At 34.1% G+C, this 21,345-nt stretch overlaps 1 non-coding gene and 1 pseudogene across 1 annotated transcript; one reads left to right on the top strand and one right to left on the bottom strand.

Moving 5' to 3' along the window:
• Nucleotides 1–5,453: 5,453 nt before the first annotated feature.
• Nucleotides 5,454–21,345, top strand: part of LOC140957957 (uncharacterized) — a 31,167-nt pseudogene continuing 15,275 nt past the window's right edge.
• Nucleotides 16,814–16,924, bottom strand: LOC140958145 (small nucleolar RNA R71). Its single transcript, XR_012171741.1, has one exon. It is a non-coding gene; the product is annotated as a small nucleolar RNA R71 (small nucleolar RNA).

Here is a 21,345-nt window from a genome sequence, read left to right as displayed (position 1 = left end):
ATAAACTCAACTTTTGAGTTTAATAAATTAAATTCTCAAGTTTTATAAATTCAACACTTTGAATTTATTCTCTCCATATTTCATAAATTCAACTTCTTGAATTTATTATCTCATAAATTCAACTCCTTGAATTTATTTTCTCAAAATTTAATTATCATAAATTCAACTCCTTGAATTTACTATATCATAATATAAATTCAACATCTTGAATTTATTCTCTCAAAATTTAATTATCATAAATTCAACTCCTTGAATTTACTATAATATATAAATTCAACTACTTGAATTTATTCTCTCAACGGGAATAAATGATCCAGTACTTGTGTGACCCTCAATGGTTCAGGGATACAGCTAGCCGTGGGTTCACAACTCTTTGTGATTCAGAATAACACTTATTCTTATTCGGGCTTACCCTAGTTAGCCCCATTCTTTTCATCAACACCTTGATCAAGAATGTCAGAACTCATTTCTGATTGCACCCATCGGATCATGGTAAGAGCGTCTAGTAGCATCGCCCCATGATCCCCTAGGTATCGCTGATAGTGCCTACAAGAACCAGTCGATTATGATTAACGTACAGTACGGTCCCTTCATCTCATATATCCCGATCGAATCTGCAACCATTGGTTCATCGAGGGTTGCATATTAATTCGATAACTATGTGACAACTATAATAGTGGCATCGCGTGTACTATTGGAGAACTCTTTCTCTAACGTACATCTCATACTCTGGCCAGAGATTCCATGCACTATTATTACATCAGATCACATAGGATATCCACACCCGTAGGTGAGCGGTGAATCCCCGACTACAATGCACTGGCTCCTATATGTGTCGCAACTATACCCAACCTCGCCACCTGATGACTCTCCTGGAGCCGGTAAACGAGTCAAAGCACAGCCCTAGCATATAGAGCCTCAGTGTTGTCCCGGGTCGTAAGGACTAATGGTGTACAATCATAACCACGGACTTATCCTCTCGATGAATGATAACCACTTGGAAAGTCCGCGGGAGGGTTGTTCAGTATAATCATCATATGACTACCCATCTGTATGTTTGGACATCTCTATGCCCTTACCAAGAAACGCAGTACACAACATCAGAGATGCTAGTCTCGAGCTCGAGCGACCTTTATCCCTGTTTTAGGCGGCTGAATCGACTAGGAACGAATTTAGAATATGCAGTGTTTACAAATGAGTTTCAACATCGAATTACGATTCATTTGTATTAAAGCATAATCAAGGACTTTATCTATGCTGCTTGCATGGGTATACAGATAAAGTACAACAAAACTATTAAAAAGTAAATTATATTAAAATAAAGATTGTTTATTACAACTGAGTCAATAAATTTTCTAGCCAACAATTGGCTTACAGGGCATCTACTCTAACATTTACGTGTTGGGTAAATTTTGGAACAGTATGCCTCCTAGACGTATGGTTAACCGTGAAGCTAGGGATGAGGACAGAGAGTATTTGTCGATTTATGATTTAATTATATGAATATTGTACATTGATTAATCTGACAATTTATTTGATGTATGATTTTCTAATGCTAACCATGATTTTAGTGATCCGTAATTGTCATGAACGATTGGTACATGAATAACAATAAATTAGATGTGTTGTGCTATCATAATATATTTAACCTAAATAAATCAACGAAACTCGATCTATCAATTGCAGCTATCTCGGTTGCTAGATTTTAGGATTAACTGTTTTCACAAAACAAAAATGCTATTTTTAATTAATATGAAACGCTATCGTGCCCAGTTAATTATTAATAAGTTTTGACGGGATGCTGGGTTCGATCAATTAATTTAGGAAAACACAAGAATTTTAGCAGTTATCCCTATAATTCTAAGGTTAATTGCTTGGAACAACTTGAATAAATTATTTGTCTGTCGATAAACAGTGATATGATTAAATGGTAGAACTCCCTTGAATCAGATCTTTCTCGTATTAAATTTTTCATTTTATTCTAGTTGATTAATTATCATTTAAATTTATTGTTTTCTTTTCTTGGATAATTTAGTTTAGTAGTTTATTTAATTCACATACAAAAACCCCCCCTTTTAATTGCATTTTGCTAGAAAGAAATCATCACCCGTTCCCTGTGGATTCGACCCTGCTCATCATTACACTAATTTTACTTAGAGAGTAGGAATTTAAGTTTGTTGGCACAACGACAGCAAACCAAATTTTGGCGCCGTTGCCGGGGAACGGTGCAAGGTTAGTTTTTATTTTTTCTAGTTTTGTTATTATTATTTTTTTAATGTCTCGTCCTTCTTGTACAGTTGATTAATCAAGAAAAGAAGAATTTGAGAAATTTTTGTTGTGAAATACTTCGAGATGTTTCATCGACAAGTATTCAAAAATTTTGCCCAACAAAATGGAGAGCCATTCTACGCAGCATGGGCGTGATTCAATAATTTAGCCACAACATTCAGGAATCATGATTTTTCTAACTATGTTCTTCTTCGGCTTTTCCTTAAAGGTTTGGATGCAGTTACATGAAGATGTGTATTTAATGGAGCACTAATGTAACGCCCCGAAAATTTAAAGGTCCACGCAAACCACACGCATGCAATTATTAAATTATCTTGTATTAATTAATTGTTTTAATTGTATGAATTAATTATGTTGTGCATATTTGCATGTTTAAAATATATTTTTCTACATTGTTGCATTAAAATATATTTTTAAAGGTTATTCAAGTTGCGATCGAGGAACGGAGACCGAGGGCTGAAAAAAATAGAAAATGTTTTTATTAAATAATTGTTTTTGATTATTTAAATAACGGGTGATGCTTTTTATTATTTTTGAAAAATAAGGGGTTTTGAGGTGATTTTATGCGCCGGGACGTAAATTTTATCGGTGTTGGATTTTTAATAAAAATGCAAATGTTTTGGAAACTCGGCTAATAAATTGACAAACTTATTCAAGCAAAATTATTTTTAAATATTTTAGTTAAACACTAGTGGGCCAAGTGGATTTAATTAAGTTGATTAATGGGTCTAAGCCTTGTTTAGTGATTAATTAAAAAATATAATTACAAAACCCAACCCTAAACATGGAAAAAAAATTCATGCCGCTCCACACCCCTTGGACATTCAAACTCTCCTCTCAACACCAAATACACGGCACACACACTCAATAATTTGAAAGAAAAAGTTTGAAGGCTTCAAGGAACTTCTAGCCAAGGTCGTCGTTGCCGTTCTTCACAATCGTCAACGGTTTTTCGTGCGTAAAATACGCAAAGACACGCCATATTCTCCTTTCCACTCATCCATCACACCATATTATTGGTTTAAATATTTATTGCATGGAAAAACAAGTTGCACTTTTCTTATTTTCGTTTTTGTGCTTCATCATGAATTTGAAAGCTTGTTAATTGATTCAAAAACATGTTTATTATGTTAAGAAGGGGCTGCCATGTTGATGAAAACACGGGTTATCGAGCGCCAAGGAAAGCATGGGATCCCTTGGAGTTGCCGGAGGGACCGATCACGAGAGGACGACTGAAGAAGATTAAGGAGGCACTGCAGGGAGTCATGAGCAATGAAGGAGGGCTTACGTGCGAGGAGCAAAGTGCCGAAGGGTTCGTGATGCATGGGAGTGAGTTCGGGAACCAAATGAACGTTATTCAAGCAGTCCAGAGCCTACTCGGCCCCGAGCACGGACCTGTACACGGGGTCCGTGTCCATTACAGCAGAGAATGAAGAAATCTCGAGTGTACAAGGACCCGAGCACGGACCTGTACACGGGGTCCGTGTACCTCACCGTGCCTACACGGACCTAGCCCCGGACGTCTACACGGGGTCCGTGTACTTTGCGGTTTTGCGAGATTTTATTCCTTTTTTAAAGTTTTATTTTTTTGGAAGACTAGATATTGTTATCTTTTTTATATTAAAAGATGATATGGACGAAAATTAACACACAATTGACATTATTATTGATTGAATATCAAAGCTTTTGAGTTTTCTCTCAACTTTTCAAGGCTTTAGCTTTGTTTTCAAAAATCAAACTTATCAAAGTTTTAACTTTGTGGCGTTTGTCGATCTTTTCTTGCGCGGATTGTCAAAGACGAGTTCTTTGAAGGTTCGATTGTTTCGTTTGTGATAGTTTATTACTAAACCGAGTCGTTTAGGGGTGAATATCACGTAATTGCTTGAATCAAAAGATCGGGACCTCGTAACAACGATCCTTGTTCGTTATAGAATTGAGGACGTGATTCATATTTAATCGCGTTTGCTTTTCATCGTACGGGGATTCATATCATTTGGTATCAGAGCTTTTGGTTAATTGAATTCAAGTAAGTTTATCCTTCGTTCTATTATCAGATCTAATTATCCTTTAGTTCCGCTGTCAGATCTGTTTTGTTCTATCATTCTTCGTCGTTCGTGAATCAGTGATTCACGAAATTTTGTGTCTTATTTATTTTTCTTTGAATTTTAGAAATTCTTAGAGTAAAAAAAAAAGTACCAAAAATTCGAAAATTCACCATTATTTCTTTTTGGTATTTTGTTCTATTCCTTTTCGTGAGTCATATACAAGTGCCTCACACAGTCAAAAAAAAAAAAAAAAACATTTACCTTCAAATTGCTTGTCTACGCAGTCTAAGTGAGTCGATCACATTTGTTCACAAGTTGAACTTGATTGTTTGATATACAAATACAAAGCTTGAGCACACCTTCGAGAATACTATCAAATTTGAGTGAAAATACTTGAGTGCGAGTGAATTTTCTTTGGAGTGAACGGTGAGTATTTGTTGTGAGCAAAAAAAAACTAGAGAGGAGTGACGAGCAACTTTTGTTTGGAGTGACCGTGAGCATTTGGGTGAGAAACATATTGTTTTCTACTTACGTTTTCTTGCAGGTACAAACTGAAATTAAATGGAGAGGGAGGTAGGAGATAGTTCGAACCCGGGGTTATCTAAGGTCCAAATGGAGGCATTGTTTGGGCATTTCTCTAGGATGATGAGGGTGGAGTTGGAGCCGTTACACGAGAGGATGAGTAGGCTTGAAGTTAGTAGTAGCGGAGCTAAATCTAAGCCTAAGGGTTTGGGTAGAGGAGAAGAAGATGAAGAGTATGACTTAGGAGGAGAAGAGGAGAACCAAAGTGAGAATTGGGGTAGGAATGGAAGAGGTAGAGGATTTGGTAGAGGAAGGAGAGAAGCCACACGGGGTAGATACAATGACGGGAATAGGGAGGATGGTAATATTGGTAGTATTAAGATGAAGATTCCTTCGTTCCATGGAAAATCTGACCCGGAGGCGTACTTAGAATGGGAAAAGAGGGTATAGTTCGTGTTTGAATGTCACCACTACTCCGAACAAAAGAAGGTTAGATTGGCGGTGGTCGAATTCCTAGACTATGCTCTCATTTGGTGGGATCAATTAGTGACCACTAGGAGGAGGTATAATGAGAGACCCATTGAATCTTGGGATGAGATGAAGAGGGTCATGAGAAAGAGGTTTGTGCCCAACCACTACTATAGGGAGATTTTTAAGAGGCTACAAACTTTGAGGCAAGGGGTGAAGAGTGTTGAGGACTACTATAAGGAGATGGAAGTAGTCATGATTAGGGCCAATATTGAGGAAGATAATGAGGCGACCATGGCACGTTTTCTTTGTGGTTTGAACAGGGAAGTCCAAGATCAAGTTGAGCTTCGGCACTACTTGGATCTAGACGAGATGGTGCAAATGGCCATAAAAGTGGAGCAACAACTCAAAAGGCGTGGAGTTGGCCGCACCAATCCAACTGGGGGTTCATCATCTTCATGGCGATCAAATGTGGTGAAACGTGAGGAGAACAAGGCGGTGACCAAGCCCAAATTTGAGACCAAACAAGAGGCGCCTAAACAAGGAGTGCAAGGTAAATCTGAAACTCCTTCTAATCGATCTAGAGATGTTAAATGTTTTAGGTGTCAAGGGTTAGGTCATATTTCTAGTGAATGTCCTAATAAAAGGGTAATGATTCTAAATGACTATGGTGAGTATGAGTCTCATAGTGAGGGTGATGAAGATGAGATGCCTGCGTTAGAGGATCCTGATGAGGGATATGAGGCGGTTGTAGGTGAAGCACTAGTGACTAGGCGTATCATGAGTGCCCAAGTCAAGGAGGAGGAGACTAACCAAAGGGAGAACTTGTTCCATACTAGGTGTTTTGTAAACCAAAAAGTTTGCAATCTAATCATAGATGGGGGGAGTTGTACTAATGTGGCTAGTGTTGAAATTGTGGAGAAATTGGGGTTACCTACATTAAAGCACCCTCAACCATATAGGCTTCAATGGTTGAATGATTGTGCGGAAGTGAAGGTTAACAAACAAGTGCTAGTGCCTTTTTCTATTGGGAAATATGTGGATGAGGTCTTGTGTGATGTGGTACCGATGCATGCTAGTCATATCTTGTTGGGTAGACCGTGGCAATATGATAGGCGAGTGACACATGATGGGTACAAGAATAGGTATTCATTTGTATTGAAGAAGGAATCCATTGTATTACTTCCTTTGTCCCCAAAAGCAAGTGTTGGAGGACCATTTGAAAAAAAAGAAGAGAGATGAGGCCGAAAAAAAGAGTGAACTAAAAAGTGAGATGACCTTTGAGAATAAAAATGAAATGGCTGAAAAAAAGAGTGATCAAAAGAGTGAGACGGCCATACAAAAGAAAAATGAGAGGAAAGAGGCCAAAAAGAAATCATATATAGCCCAAAAAGGTGAGTTGAAATAATTGATGCACACACATGAACCACTTGTGTTGATTGTTTATAAGGAGATCCTCCTTAACACAAGTGATATAGCCGGGTCCTTTCCGAGCATTGTTGTTTCACTTTTGCAGGAATTTGAAGATGTATTTCCGGAGGAGTTACCTCAAGGCTTACCACCATTGAGGGGAATCGAGCACCAAATCGATTTCGTGCCTGGGAGTGCATTGCCAAATCATCCCGCCTATAGGAGCAATCCGGAGGAGACTAAGGAGCTTCAACGGCAGGTAAGTGAGTTGTTAGATAAGGGTTTTGTACGTGAGTCCATGTCTCCTTGTGCTGTACCTGTTTTATTAGTTCCTAAGAAAGATGGCTCATGGCGTATGTGTGTGGACTGTAGAGCAATCAATAACATAACCATTAAGTATAGGCATCTCATACCTAGACTAGATGATATGTTAGATGAATTATATGGTGCTTGTATCTTTAGCAAAATTGATTTGAAGAGAGGCTATCATCAAATTAGGATGAGGGAAGGTGATGAGTGGAAAACTGCTTTTAAAACCAAGTATGGGTTGTATGAGTGGATGGTCATGCCTTTTGGCTTAACTAATGCTCCTAGCAGCTTTATGAGGTTAATGAATCATGTCTTGCGTGCATATATAGGAAAATTTGTTGTTGTCTACTTTGATGATATCCTAGTGTATAGTAAGAATATAGAAGAGCATGTTAATCACTTGAGACTTGTACTAATCACACTAAGGGCTGAAAATTTGTATGCTAACTTAAAGAAATGTGATTTTTGTAAAAGCAAACTTATCTTCCTTGATTTTGTGGTAAGCTCACAGGGTATACAAGTGGATGAAGACAAGGTAAGTGCCATTCGAGATTGGCCGACGACTAATACTGTTGGTCAAGTTCGGAGTTTTCATGGTCTTGCAAGCTTCTATAGGAGGTTTGTAAAAGATTTTAGCGCACTGGCAGCACCAATGACGGCGGTGATCAAGAAGAACGTCCCATTCCATTGGGGCGAGGAGCAAGAGAAGTCTTTTAATCTTAATAAACAAAAGTTAATTAATGCTCCTTTACTTGTTTTACCTGATTTTGCTAATACCTTTGAAATTGGATGTGATGCTTCAGTTGTAGGTATTGGTGGAGTGTTGATGCAGGGAGGACGGCCGGTGGCGTACTTTAGTGAGAAGCTCAATGGAGCAGCGCTGAACTATCCCACGTATGATAAAGAGTTCTACGCACTTGTAAGGACTCTAGAGACGTGGCATCACTATCTGAGGCCTAAGGAGTTTGTGATTCATACGGATCATGAGTCACTAAAGCACCTCAAGGGGCAACAAAAGCTGAACAAGCGGCATGCTAAGTGGGTGGCATTTATAGAGACATTCCCCTACATCATCAAGTACAAACAAGGTAAGGAAATTGTAGTGGCCGACGCACTATCACGGAGGTACGTACTAATCTCTACCTTGGAATAAAAAATTTTGGGATTTGAGCATGTGAAAGAATATATGTACTAGATGAGGATTTTAAAGGTGTGTTTGAAACATGTAAGCATGGTCCACATGATAAATTTTATTTGCATCATGGTTTCTTATTCAGAGAAGATAGGCTGTGCATCCCTAAATCTTCAATTCGTGAATTACTTGTTAGGGAGGCACATGGGGGTGGTTTAATGGGACATTTTGGTGTGGCTAAAACTCTAAGTGCATTGCATGAACATTTTTATTGGCCACATATGAAACGTGATGTTGAGCGTGTTTGTGAAAAGTGCATAACTTGTAGACAAGCTAAGTCTAGGACACAACCACATGGATTGTATACACCACTTCCTGTGCCTAGTGAACCTTGGATTGACATTTCTATGGACTTTGTTTTGGGGTTACCCAGGACTAAGAAGGGGAGGGATTCGATATTTGTTGTTGTTGATAGATTTTCTAAGATGGCACATTTTATTGCTTGTCACAAATCTGATGATGCCTATCACATTGCGGATTTGTTCTTTAGAGAAGTCGTTAGGTTGCATGGCATGCCTAGGACTATTGTTTCTGACCGTGATGTTAAGTTTTTGAATTACTTTTGGAAAACGTTGTGGGCTAAACTTGGCACAAAATTGTTGTTTTCTACTACATGTCATCCTCAAACGGATGGACAGACTGAAGTTGTTAATAGAACTTTAGGGACACTTTTGCGTGCTATTCTTAAGAAAAATTTAAAGAATTGGGAAGATTGTTTACCATTTGTTGAGTTTGCTTATAATCGTTGTGTGCATTCTACTACAAATTATTCGCCATTTGAAATTGTATATGGTTTTAATCCTTTGACTCCGTTGGATTTGATGTCTTTACCTGTGAGTGAAAGGTTGAACATGGACGGCAAAAAGAAGGCTGAATTTCTTAGGAGGTTGCATGAAAAGGTCAAGGCCAACATTGAGAAGAGAAATGAGCAATATGCCAAGCAAGCCAACAAAGGGAAGAAGAAGGTGATCTTTGAGAAAGGTGATTGGGTGTGGCTCCACTTGCGGAAGGAAAGGTTTCCCGAGAAACGTCGTTCCAAGCTACTACCTAGGGGCGATGGACCATTTCAAATTCTAGAAAGGGTCAATGACAACGCCTACAAACTCGATCTACCAGGTGAGTACAATGTGAGTTCCACTTTCAATGTTAGTGATTTGTCATTGTTTGATGTAGGTGATGAACAAGATTTGAGGACAAATCCTTTTCAAGAAGGGGAGGATGATGCAAACACGGGTGATCGAGCGCCAAGGAAAGCATGGGATCCTTTGGAGTTGCCAGAGGGACCGATCACGAGAGGACGACTGAAGAAGTTTAAGAAGGCACTGCAGGGAGTCATGAGCAATCAAGGAGGGCTTACGTGCGATGAGCAAAGTGCCGAAGGGTTCGTGATGCATGGGAGTGAGTTCGGGAACCAAAAGAACGTTATTCAAGCAGTCCAGAGCCTACACAGACCCGAGCACGGACCTGTACATGGGGTCCGTGTCCATTACAGCCGAGAATGAAGAAATCCCGAGTGTACACGGACCCGAGCACGGACCTGTACACGGGGTCCGTGTACCTCACCGTGCCTACACGGACCTAGCCGCGGACGTCTACACGGGGTCTGTGTACTTTGCGGTTTTGCGAGATTTTATTCCTTTTTTAGAGTTTTATTTTTTTGGGAGACTGGATATTGCTATCTTTTTTATATTAAAAGATTATATGGACGAAAATCAACACACAATTGACATTATTATTGATTGAATATCAAAGTTTTTGAGTTTTCTCTCAACTTTTCAAGGCTTTAGCTTTGTTTTCAAAAATCAAACTTATCAAAGTTTTAACTTTGTGGCGTTTGTCGATCGTGTCTTGCGCGGATTGTCAAAGACGAGTTCTTTGAACGTTGGATTAAGTTTCGACTGTTTCTTTTGTGATAGTTTATTACTAAACCGAGTCGTTTAGGGGTGAATATCACGTAATTGCTTGAATCAAAAGATCGGGACATCGTAACAACGATCCTTGTTCGTTATAGAATTGAGGACGTGCTTCATATTTAATCGCGTTTGCTTTTCATCGTACGAGGATTCATATCACATGTATTAGGATGTTATGGGACAAGTTTTACACAAGTTTTAGAGTCATTAGAAGCAACAATAACACTGCACAATACAAGAAACTCAAAGCTAGAAACCATCGAGTTTCATGTTGAGTGTTGGGCCTTGGTTGGAAAGGTTTGGTGGCTTGGCTTGGCTTTGGTTGGGACCAGCGATTGGCTAGGGACGAGGTTGAGTCAAGGGAAGAGTCCTAGCCACGCTAGGACTCGGGGTAAGAGGCTAGGGAGGAGTCCTAGAAAGGCTAGGACTCCTCCCGAGAGCCACACCTGGGCTGCGCAGATTTCAGCAGCTGTGCAAGGAGGAAGAGGCACAAGGGGCTGGTTCAAGTTCTGGTGTGCTTGGCTAGGTCCTATCAACAGAAACGTAGGGTCCATTTTCATGTGGGTTTCTTGGTTGCTTCAAGTTGCTGAGATGTGGCTTCGGTTTTGGAGCTTGGGGTTGGTCTGGGCTTGGTCTGGGCGTGGTCCAGGGTGATTAGGGTCAGGTTGGGTCGAGGGTTAACCAGCTGGAGGTGTCCTAGTTGGCTAGGAGTCTTGGTGAAGGTTAGCAGTCACACACACACATGTGCAAAATTTTGGGGCAAGTTTCAGTAGGATTTTGAGCGGGCCAGGGCTGGTTCTTCGGGCTGGGCTTGGTCAAGAGGGTGCCTAGGTGGGTTGTCTCGGGTTTGGCTTGAGGTGGCTTGAGCGTGGCTCGAGAATTTTGGGAGATGGCTTGGTGTGTTCGTATGTGTGTCAATTTCAAAAATTAAAGAAGAAAAAATTGAACCATGGGTCCACGGGTATGGCTCATAACTTGGAAGGGTAGAATAAATAATAAAAATGCTATGTTTAAAATTTGGGATCAAAATAACGAGTTTTGGATTTATCCGGGGTTTAATCGCCGCATGAAACGCTAATTAACGAGTTAATTGAAACGCCTAGTTTTAAGTTTCATAAAATTATGGAAAATTTTAATTGAGCTCAAATAATTATTAAAAGCATAAGTTTTCAATTTGGTAATTTTATATTAAGGTTTGGTTCAATTCGTGATTAAAACGCATTAATACGTCATATTTAAAGATTAATTTAAAAGTCGTTGATTAACGCAAAATAAAAAATATGGAAAAATTCGTGTAGACTTAAATAATTATTTGGAACATGTTAGAATCAATGAAATTAAGAAAATGACAAAAAACATGAAATTTTACGTCCAGGGGTAAAACAGTATTTTTACACCTAAAAAATAGTAAACATCATGACAGTGTCCTAAATGTTGTTTTATGTGCTAATATGACTATTTTTAATGGTTATGGATGCTTATTGAATTTTATATGTTATAAGGATTATTTTAAATGTTTATGGAATTATTATGTTTATGAATTTTTATGTTAAAATGTTTATTTTAAATGTTTATGATTTTAATGTTTATTTTCAACAGTTATGATGTTAAAATATTTATTCTAAATGATTAAGTATTTTTATATGTTAAATTAGGATTTTTAAATGTTCATGGATTTTTATGATTTAAGGAAGACATTTAAAAGACATGTTGCATGCTTGGTTTAAAGGAAAAACGTTATATGCATGTTTAAATTTTATAAAGTGATGAGAATATGAAACGTTGAAGGAAGTGAAGTAATTGTGACTAATACGATGATATGTTGGAAATTTCGTGAGGGTTATGGTCCCAGTAGGAGCCCGATGATCGTGTTTTTTTGGATACGGATATGTATATGTATACGATAATATGTTAATACGTAAGGCCAAGGCCCAGTTGACCGGTGAGAGTGTTGCTGGTGTCCCCGCCGCCCAGTACTGTGGTTACATGTACGTAGATGGATCCATCGCCCAATACGTAGACGTAGAAGTAGATAAACACGAAAGTCACAATTAACGATCTGAATTCAACGAAAAGAAAAAAGAATATGTATATGTTGATGATATTATGAATACATTTATGTTGATGATAATATGAATATGAATATGTTAATGATGATATGAAAACGTTTATGCAAAAGTTTATGATAAAGTTTATGAAAATGTTTATGTTTAAAGATGATGCATCATTATGAAAATATTTTCCTTTAAAGTTTATGCATCATGAAAATGTTTATGAAAATGATTTTTTTTTAAAGTTTCTGCATCTTCATGAAAACGATATTTTAAGCACAAGTATTTTTCACTGTTGCATGTGATCTGTATTATGTATTACTTGTTATCAAGGATATGACGTGTTGAGGCTTTAGACTCACTAGGTGTGATGGATGCAGGTGCTATTGATTATGAATATATTAATGGAGGTCTTGATGGTTGACTTTACTGGACTGAAGGTGCACATAACCCGAAGACCGACGTTAATTTTTCCGTAATAGTTATGATTTATGTTTTCAAGTTATGTTAAAAATATTTTATGACTTATATTTATGTTTTGAGTGATTTTTGAGAGATTATAATATGGGCTGTATTTTTCAAATATATAGCTGGTTGTTTTATTTTTAAAATGGTTCCAAAATATTTTATGCATGTGTTTATGCAACTCGGCCGATTTAGTGATGTTTGGGAAAAAAAAAATTCTAGCACGTTTTAAGAAAATGAAAAGGGACAGACGTTTCAGTTGGTATCAGAGCAAATGTCCTGTAAAGGGTTGTGCCACCATCAGCGCCGGAAAGATCAGTCGTCTAGCCTCGAACTTGTAAGTTCAAATGTTTTATATGATTTTATGATGTTACCTGCATAATTATATGAATTATATGTTTACGTCACATGTTTAATAGCTTTATGATAATATATGATTTATATGCTTTAAAATTTTTATACGTGATACGATATGATATAAGAAATTATTTGATTTTAACGTATGTTGGCTTTGTGATGGAATTGGGCTATATTGATTTTTGGGTTTTAGTAGCGACGTTCTACTTCTTGGGCCATAAGTTAATTGTGAATATTATGAATGCTTTTGGGACACACAAATTTTCTAAGAAAATATTTATGATTCGTGGTTACTAGATGAATTAATTTTTGAGAATTACTCATAAGTAATAATGATACGAAGACTGCGATTATCTTTGGAAGTAAGAAAATATATAAAATGAGATTTTAAGTTTGATGTAATGTAAGATTGGTAATAAGAATTGATTTTGGGTAAAAAAGTTTAAAATTTTCGAAATTATGTTATGGGAAAACTGTAGAAGGAAATTAAGAATGCCGAAAACTTATGTATTAATCGTAGGATTTTCGAAATTGAGGACCAAGTAGGATGATTTTTGAGGAAATTAAGAATTAATTTTACAAGTGTTAAGGAAATTGAGGACTAATTTAGCAATAAACGATAACTTGATGTTTTAATTGATAGGAATTTTTGATGATGTAGACTTTTAAGAATATTTAGAACCTTAAAATATCTTGGTTATAGGGTTGTAAGGAATGCTAATCAAGGATTTTTAAGGATGAATCAATATTAAGCTAGAAAATCTAAGCGTTAGCGAACGCGTTTGAGATTTTAAGATTGAAATGAGATTTTAAGATTGAAATTTGATAAAATGATGAACATTTTGGGTGTAAAGTAAGGAAAGTAATGTACGATAAGTATGGTCATCCATCTTTTAATATTGAGAATTTTAAGAAAAGTTAAAATTCGAGGTTATAATAGTATAGCACTAAGTCATTATGGGTCTTTTAAGTTGCGATTTGAAAATAAGGATTTAGAAAGAAAATTTAATTGGGATCAAGGAGACGTAATGACATTTTAGAGTTTAAGTTTTATCAGAGTAGCATAGCGGAAGCGTGGATTTTTGGGATACTAGAACTAAGTCTAAATTTTGGGTTATTAAGGATAAGCGAATTTCGAGGACGAAATTCAATTTAAGGGGGGAAGATTGTAACGCCCCAAAAATTTAAAGGTCCACGCAAACCACATGCATGCAATTATTAAATTATCTTTTATTTTAATTAATTGTTTTAATTGCATGAATTAATTATGTTTTGCGTATTTGCATGTTTAAAATATATTTTTCTACATTGTTGCATTAAAATATATTTTTAAAGGTTATTCAAGACGCGATCGAGGAAAGGAGACCGAGGGCTGAAAAAAAATAGAAAATGTTTTTATTAAATAATTGTTTTTGATTATTTAAATTAAGGGTGATGCTTTTTCTTATTTTTGAAAAATAAGGGGTTTTGAGATGATTTTATACGCCGGGACGTAAATTTTATCGGTGTTAGATTTTTAATAAAAATGCAAACTGATGAAACTTAAAATTAATAATTTATTATATGTTAAAACCAATATTTTAAATTTTAAGTTTCATTAAAATTTTAAAATTATGTTATTTTAGTATTGTGTGTTTATATTTAAATGTCTTACTAAATATGTTTTATTTTCAGGTTTTCTACGTGTTGGTAAAATAATGATAACTCAAGCTAGAAATTTCAAATGGAGGTGATTCAAATATTTTTGGAATCCTTGAGAAATTATCTACAACTTTGTAGAAGACATGATTGCCTAAAAAATTTGTTAAGATGATCAAATTGTGAAAATATCAAAAGGAGGACAAATTTACTTTCACCATGACCAGCATATAGTAAAAAAAATCATAACTATTTCAATATTTAACCAAATGAGGTGAACCAAGTGGCCAAATTCATCTACAGAAAATTCCCCACATGTTTGCTGTTTTGAGCTGAGTGAAATTCGGTGATTAAAGTCGTGGAACAAAGCATTGAAAGAAGGGGCATGAAATTGAAGTTGGAGGAGACAAAGACTACTATTACAACTACATTGCATTAATAGAATTTTTGACCCTTTCTCTCATTTGGCCTATAAATAGAGGTCTTGTGCTAGCTTGAGAATCATTCTATCTCATTGTAAAATATAGTGTGAGTGTGTATAAAAGTTCTAAGTTCCAATATATTTTCCATTTTCCAATTTATGAGTGATGTTTTTAGTGTTGATCTAAAGTAAGTTCATGGAAAGCTAAATCTATTATGTCAAGGTGAAGAGGATGAATTCTTGGTGAAGTAAGATTGTTTATATTTTGTATATTTTTTACGTATTTCTTTTCATTTTGCTAATTTCTTTTTATTGTAGGTATAAAAATGAATTATTTGTTGTTATCAATTTACATCAAATGCTTGATACCATTTAAGTGGTTATCTTGATTTGTTGTTTAATATTGATACAATAAATATTTCATCAATTATTATTGTTATATTATACATATATATATATATATATTTATATAATTATATCATATATTTCATTTAGACGATAGCGTGGCTCTGCCGGTTGTTCTAAATGAAATATTATGATATCTAACAATCTAACATTTACTTTATCGCAACTAACTTTTACTTTCCGCATCTAACATTTACTTTATCGCAACTAACTTTTACTTTCCGCATCTAACTTTTACTTTATCGCAACTAACTTTTACTTTCCCGCAACTAACTTATTAAATCATATATTTCATTTAGGCAATAGCGTGGCTCTGCCGGTTGTTCTAAATGAAATATAATGATTTAATTTAACATTTATTTTATGCAGTTATATATTTATATAGTTATATATATAATCATAGGTACCATATATAAAATATCGGTGAATTCGGTATTTTCTATAGTGGGAACTATATTATATTAGGTGTGTGTTTAAATATTTTTATTTTCTTGGAACCATTATTTATGGTGGTTTCCTTTGTTTTACTTTTAGTTAAACAATATTGCATAAACCAAGAATAAATCCTCGAGCCTTGACAAAATTTATAATTTGTAAACTTCGTTCTTGCATTTGGTAATCTATAAATTAATAAATTTAAACTTAAAATAACCTCTCTGTGGATCGATCTCGTACTTACGAAATATATTACTTGCAGACAACCTACACTTGGGTGAATTATAATTTAAGTAGTAGCAAGTTTTTGGCGCCGTTGCCGGGGAGGTATAAATTAAGTTTATATTTGTTAATTATGTTTTATTTATAAGTATTGTGTTTTTTTTTTTTTGAGTATTTGGAGTCGAAAAAAAGTCGAAAAAAAGTGGTAGACTTATTCGAGTATCTGAAAATAATTTAAACATGGATGATAATTCAAATAATCAAGATAATGATAACAATAATAACAACAATAATAATAATAATCAAGAACATGATCAATTAAGAACACTTAGGCACCATATGAACCCTATTAGAACTAGTGCCCCATCTTGTTTAGTTTTTCCTCCTGATGCATCTAATTTCAACTTTAAACCTCAAATTATTCAACTTTTACCAAATTTTCATGGCTTAGATTCTGAAAATCCATATTTACATCTAAGAGAATTTGAGGAAGTTTGTAACACTTATAATGATCAAAATTGTAGCATGGATATAGTTCGATTAAAGCTTTTCCCTTTTTCTTTAAAAGATAAAGCTAAAACATGGCTACAAAATTTGAGATCAAGTTCAATAAGATCATGGGAAGAAATGCAACAACAATTTCTCAAAAAGTTTTTTCCTTCCCATAGAACAAACTCTTTTAAAAGACAAATTACTACTTTTTCTCAAAAACAAGGAGAAACATTTTATCAATGTTGGGATAGATATAAAGAATTACTTAATACATGCCCACATCATGGTTTTGAAACATGGAGAATAGTTTCTCACTTTTATGAAGGTCTAATACCTAAAGATAGGCAAATGATAGAATTCATGTGTAATGGAACTTTTGAAGATAAAAACCCAAATGAAGCTATGGAGTATTTGGATTCATTAGCAGAAAATGCTCAAAATTGGGATAATATAGGCACAATAGAACCACCAACAACTAAAATCAATAATTCAACAAATGGGGGTGGTATCTATAATCTTAAAGATGATATAGATATTCAAGCTAAACTTGCATCTTTAGCAAGAAAAATTGAGTCATTAGAAATGAAAAAGAGTGGTCAATTAAAAAGTATTCAAGAAATTGTTTGTCATATATGTGATACACATGATCATGCTACAAAAGATTGTCCAACATTACCTTCATTTAAAGAATGTCTCCATGAACAAGCAAATTATGTTAACAATTATAAAAAACCAATACTAGATCCTTTTTCAACATCATATAATCCTGGATGGAAAAATCATCCTAATTTTAGTTGGAGGAATGATAATAATGCACAACCCTCACAACAATATTTTCAAAATAACCAAAATCATCAAGGTTATATTCCTTATGTTACACCTCCAAGAAAAAACTTTGAAGATGTAATTCATGCATTTATCCAAAAGCAAGAATCTATCAATATTCAAAACAGTCAATCTATGACTGATTTGAAAGAAACTCTTGCAAAATTTGCATCTGCACTTAATATTCATGAAAAAGGAAAATTTCCATCTCAACCTCAACCTAATCCTAAAAATCAAAATCAAGAATTAAAAAATGAAAAAATTGATCAAATAAAATCTGTTATTACCCTTAGAAGTGGTAAAATAGTTAATGATCCATATAGTAATGAAAACAAGGATCATTTAAAATCAAAGAGTAAGGATGATAATCCTGATACTTTTGAGAATGATGATACCTTAAATTCTAAAAATAATATGTTGAATGATAAATCATCTGAAATAGTAAATGAATCAAATAAACCTCCACCATTTCCTCATGCATTAACAAATCATAAAAAACAAAAAAATGATTCTGATATCTATGAAGTTTTTAAACAAGTAAAGATAAATATTCCATTATTAGATGCTATTAAACAAGTACCTTCATATGCAAAATTTTTAAAAGACTTATGTACTGTGAAGAGAAAATTGCATGTGAAGAAGAAAGCATTCTTGGCTGAACAAGTAAGTTCTATTCTTCAAAATAATTCTAGTTTAAAATATAAAGATCCTGGTTGTCCAACAATTTCATGTATTATTGGAGAAAATAAAATTAAAAAAGCTTTGTTAGATTTGGGAGCAAGTGTGAATTTACTTCCTTATTCAGTTTATGAAAAACTTAATTTAGGAGAATTAAAACCCACTTCTGTTACTCTCTTACTGGCGGATAGGTCAATCAAAATACCTAGAGGTATTGTAGAAGATGTGTTGGTTCAAGTTGATAAATTCATATATCCTGTAGATTTTATTGTTTTGGATACACAACCAATACAAGTACATAATGAAATTCCAGTAATATTGGGACGACCATTTCTAGCAACTTCAAATGCTTTAATTAATTGTCGAAATGGAATAATGAAATTGTCTTTTGGAAATATGACTCTAGAACTTAATGTGTTCAATTTATGTAAACAACCAAGTATTAATGAAAATGAATATGATAATGAAATTGAAACAATTGTGGAAGAAAATATACAAGAAGAAAACTTAAATCAACAATCTGAAGTTTTTTCAATAGAAAGTTTTGAGTCTGAAAATAATTTTAAAGAAGATGATAATACAAAACTTGAATTAAAAGTTTTACCATTCGAATTGAAATATGTATTTCTTGGTGAAAATAAAACATTTCCTGTTGTAATTTCTTCCACTCTTCTACCAAATCAAGAAGAAGATTTAATTAAATTACTTAAAAAATATAAAAATGCAATTGGATGGACTTTGAAAGATATAAAAGGTATAAATCCTTTAATTTGCACACATAAAATTCATTTGGAAGAAAATGCTAAAACATATCAACAACCACAAAGAAGGTTAAATCCACATATGAAGGAAGTTGTTAAGAATGAAGTATTAAAACTATTAGACGCTGGAATTATCTATCCAATCTCAGATAGTAAATGGGTAAGTCCAACACAAGTAGTACCTAAAAAGTCAGGCATCACTGTTATAAAAAATGAAAAGGGAGAGTTATTACAAGCTAGGATTCCATCTAGTTGGCGTATGTGTATTGATTATAGAAAATTAAATGATGCAACTAGAAAAGATCATTTCCCACTACCATTTTTAGATCAAATTCTAGAAAAAGTAGCAGGAAATTCTTATTACTGTTTTCTTGATGGGTATTCGGGGTATTATCAAATACCTATATCATTAGAAGATCAAGAAAAAACTACTTTCACTTGTCCTTTCGGAACTTTTGCATTTAAAAGAATGCCATTTGGTTTATGTAATGCTCCGGCTACTTTTCAAAGATGCATGTTAAGTATTTTCAGTGATATGATTGAAGAATTTGTAGAAGTTTTTATGGATGATATAACTGTTTTTGGAAACTCATTTGAAAATTGTCTTAAAAACCTAGAAGAAGTATTAAAACGATGTGAAGAAAAAAATCTTGTTTTAAATTGGGAAAAATGTCATTATATGGTTAAATCTGGGATTGTGTTAGGTCATGTGATATCTGAAAAAGGAATTGAAGTTGATAAAGCCAAAGTTGATGTTATTGCTAATTTAACATCACCAAAAACGCTCAAAGAAGTTCGATCATTCTTGGGTCATGCAGGTTTTTATAGAAGGATTATAAAAAATTTCAGCATAATATCTAAACCAATTTCGAATCTTTTAACAAAAGATACACAATTTGAATGGACTCAGAAATGTGAAAATGCTTTTAAAAAATAATTAATCTTTTAATTACATCACCTATTTTTCAACCTCCAGATTGGTCTTTACCATTTGAATTAATGTGAGATGCAAGTGATTATGCTATAGGAGCTGTGTTAGGACAGAGAAAAGAAGGAAATCCGTATGCGATCTATTATGCTAGTAGAACCTTAAATAGTGCCCAAATAAAATATTCAACTACTGAAAAAGAATTACTTTCAGTAGTATTTGCATTAGATAAGTTTCGATCTTATTTAATTGGTTCTACTACTATTGTGTACACTGATCATTCTGCCGTAAAATATTTATCAAATAAACAAGATGCTAAGCCAAGATTAATACGGTGGATTTTATTGTTACAAGAATTTGATATTATAATTAAAGATAAAAAAGGAAAAGAAAATGTCGTAGCCGATCATTTATCTAGAATAATGACTGAATCATCTCATAATGAAATACCAATAAATGAAAATTTTCCAGATGATCAGTTGTTTTATGCTACTATTATGCCCTGGTTTGCTAACATTGTAAATTTTATTGTGACAAATAAAATGCATTCTCATTGGAATTCACAGGATAAGAATAAATTCTTGATAGAAGTTAAAAAATTTTATTGGGATGATCCTTACTTGTTTAAGTATTGTCCTGACCAAATTTTTCGACGATGCATACCCGACAATGAAGTAACTAATGTTATTAAAATTTGTCATTCTGAAGCATGTGGAGGTCATTTTTCATGCAATAAAACAGCTGCAAAAATCTTACAATGTGGATTTTATTGGCCATCTTTATTCAAAGATACGCATTTATTTTACAAATCTTGTGAAAACTGTCAGAAGATAAGATCAATTTCAAAACGAAACATGATGCCTTTAAATCTAATCATAATTATTGAAATATTCGATAGTTGGGGGATAGATTTTATGGGTCCATTTCCATTATCTTTTGGATATACGTACATTTTAGTTGCTGTTGATTATGTTTTAAAATGGATTGAAGCAATTGCATGTAGAACTAATGATCATAAAGTTGTTATAAAAATTTTAAAAGAAAATATTTTTAGTCGATTTGGAATACCTAGAGCAATAATTGGTGATGGGAGAAATCATTTTATAAATAAATCATTTTCTTCTTTGTTAAGAAAATATGGCATTACACATAAAGTTTATACCCCATATCATCCTCAAAGTAATGGTCAAGTTGAACTTGCAAATAGAGAAATAAAACAAATTTTAGAAAAAATAGTTAATCCAAATCGAAAAGATTGGTCTTTAAGATTAACTAATTCATTATGGGCATATAGAACTGCATTTAAGACATCATTAGGGATGTCACCATATAGGTTAGTTTTTGGTAAACATTGTCATTTACCGGTTGAACTTGAACATAAAGCTTATTGGGCAATTAAAGCATTTAATATTAATTTAGATGATGCATCTAAATTAAGAAAATTGCAATTAAATGAACTAGAAGAATTAAGAAATGATGCATATGAAAATTCAAAGATTTATAAAGATAAAACTAAAGC

This window comes from Primulina huaijiensis, chromosome 14 (genome assembly GCF_012295235.1).
Source record: "Primulina huaijiensis isolate GDHJ02 chromosome 14, ASM1229523v2, whole genome shotgun sequence".
NCBI lineage: Eukaryota > Viridiplantae > Streptophyta > Magnoliopsida > Lamiales > Gesneriaceae > Primulina > Primulina huaijiensis.
This window is presented reverse-complemented; position numbering and strand designations above follow the sequence as displayed.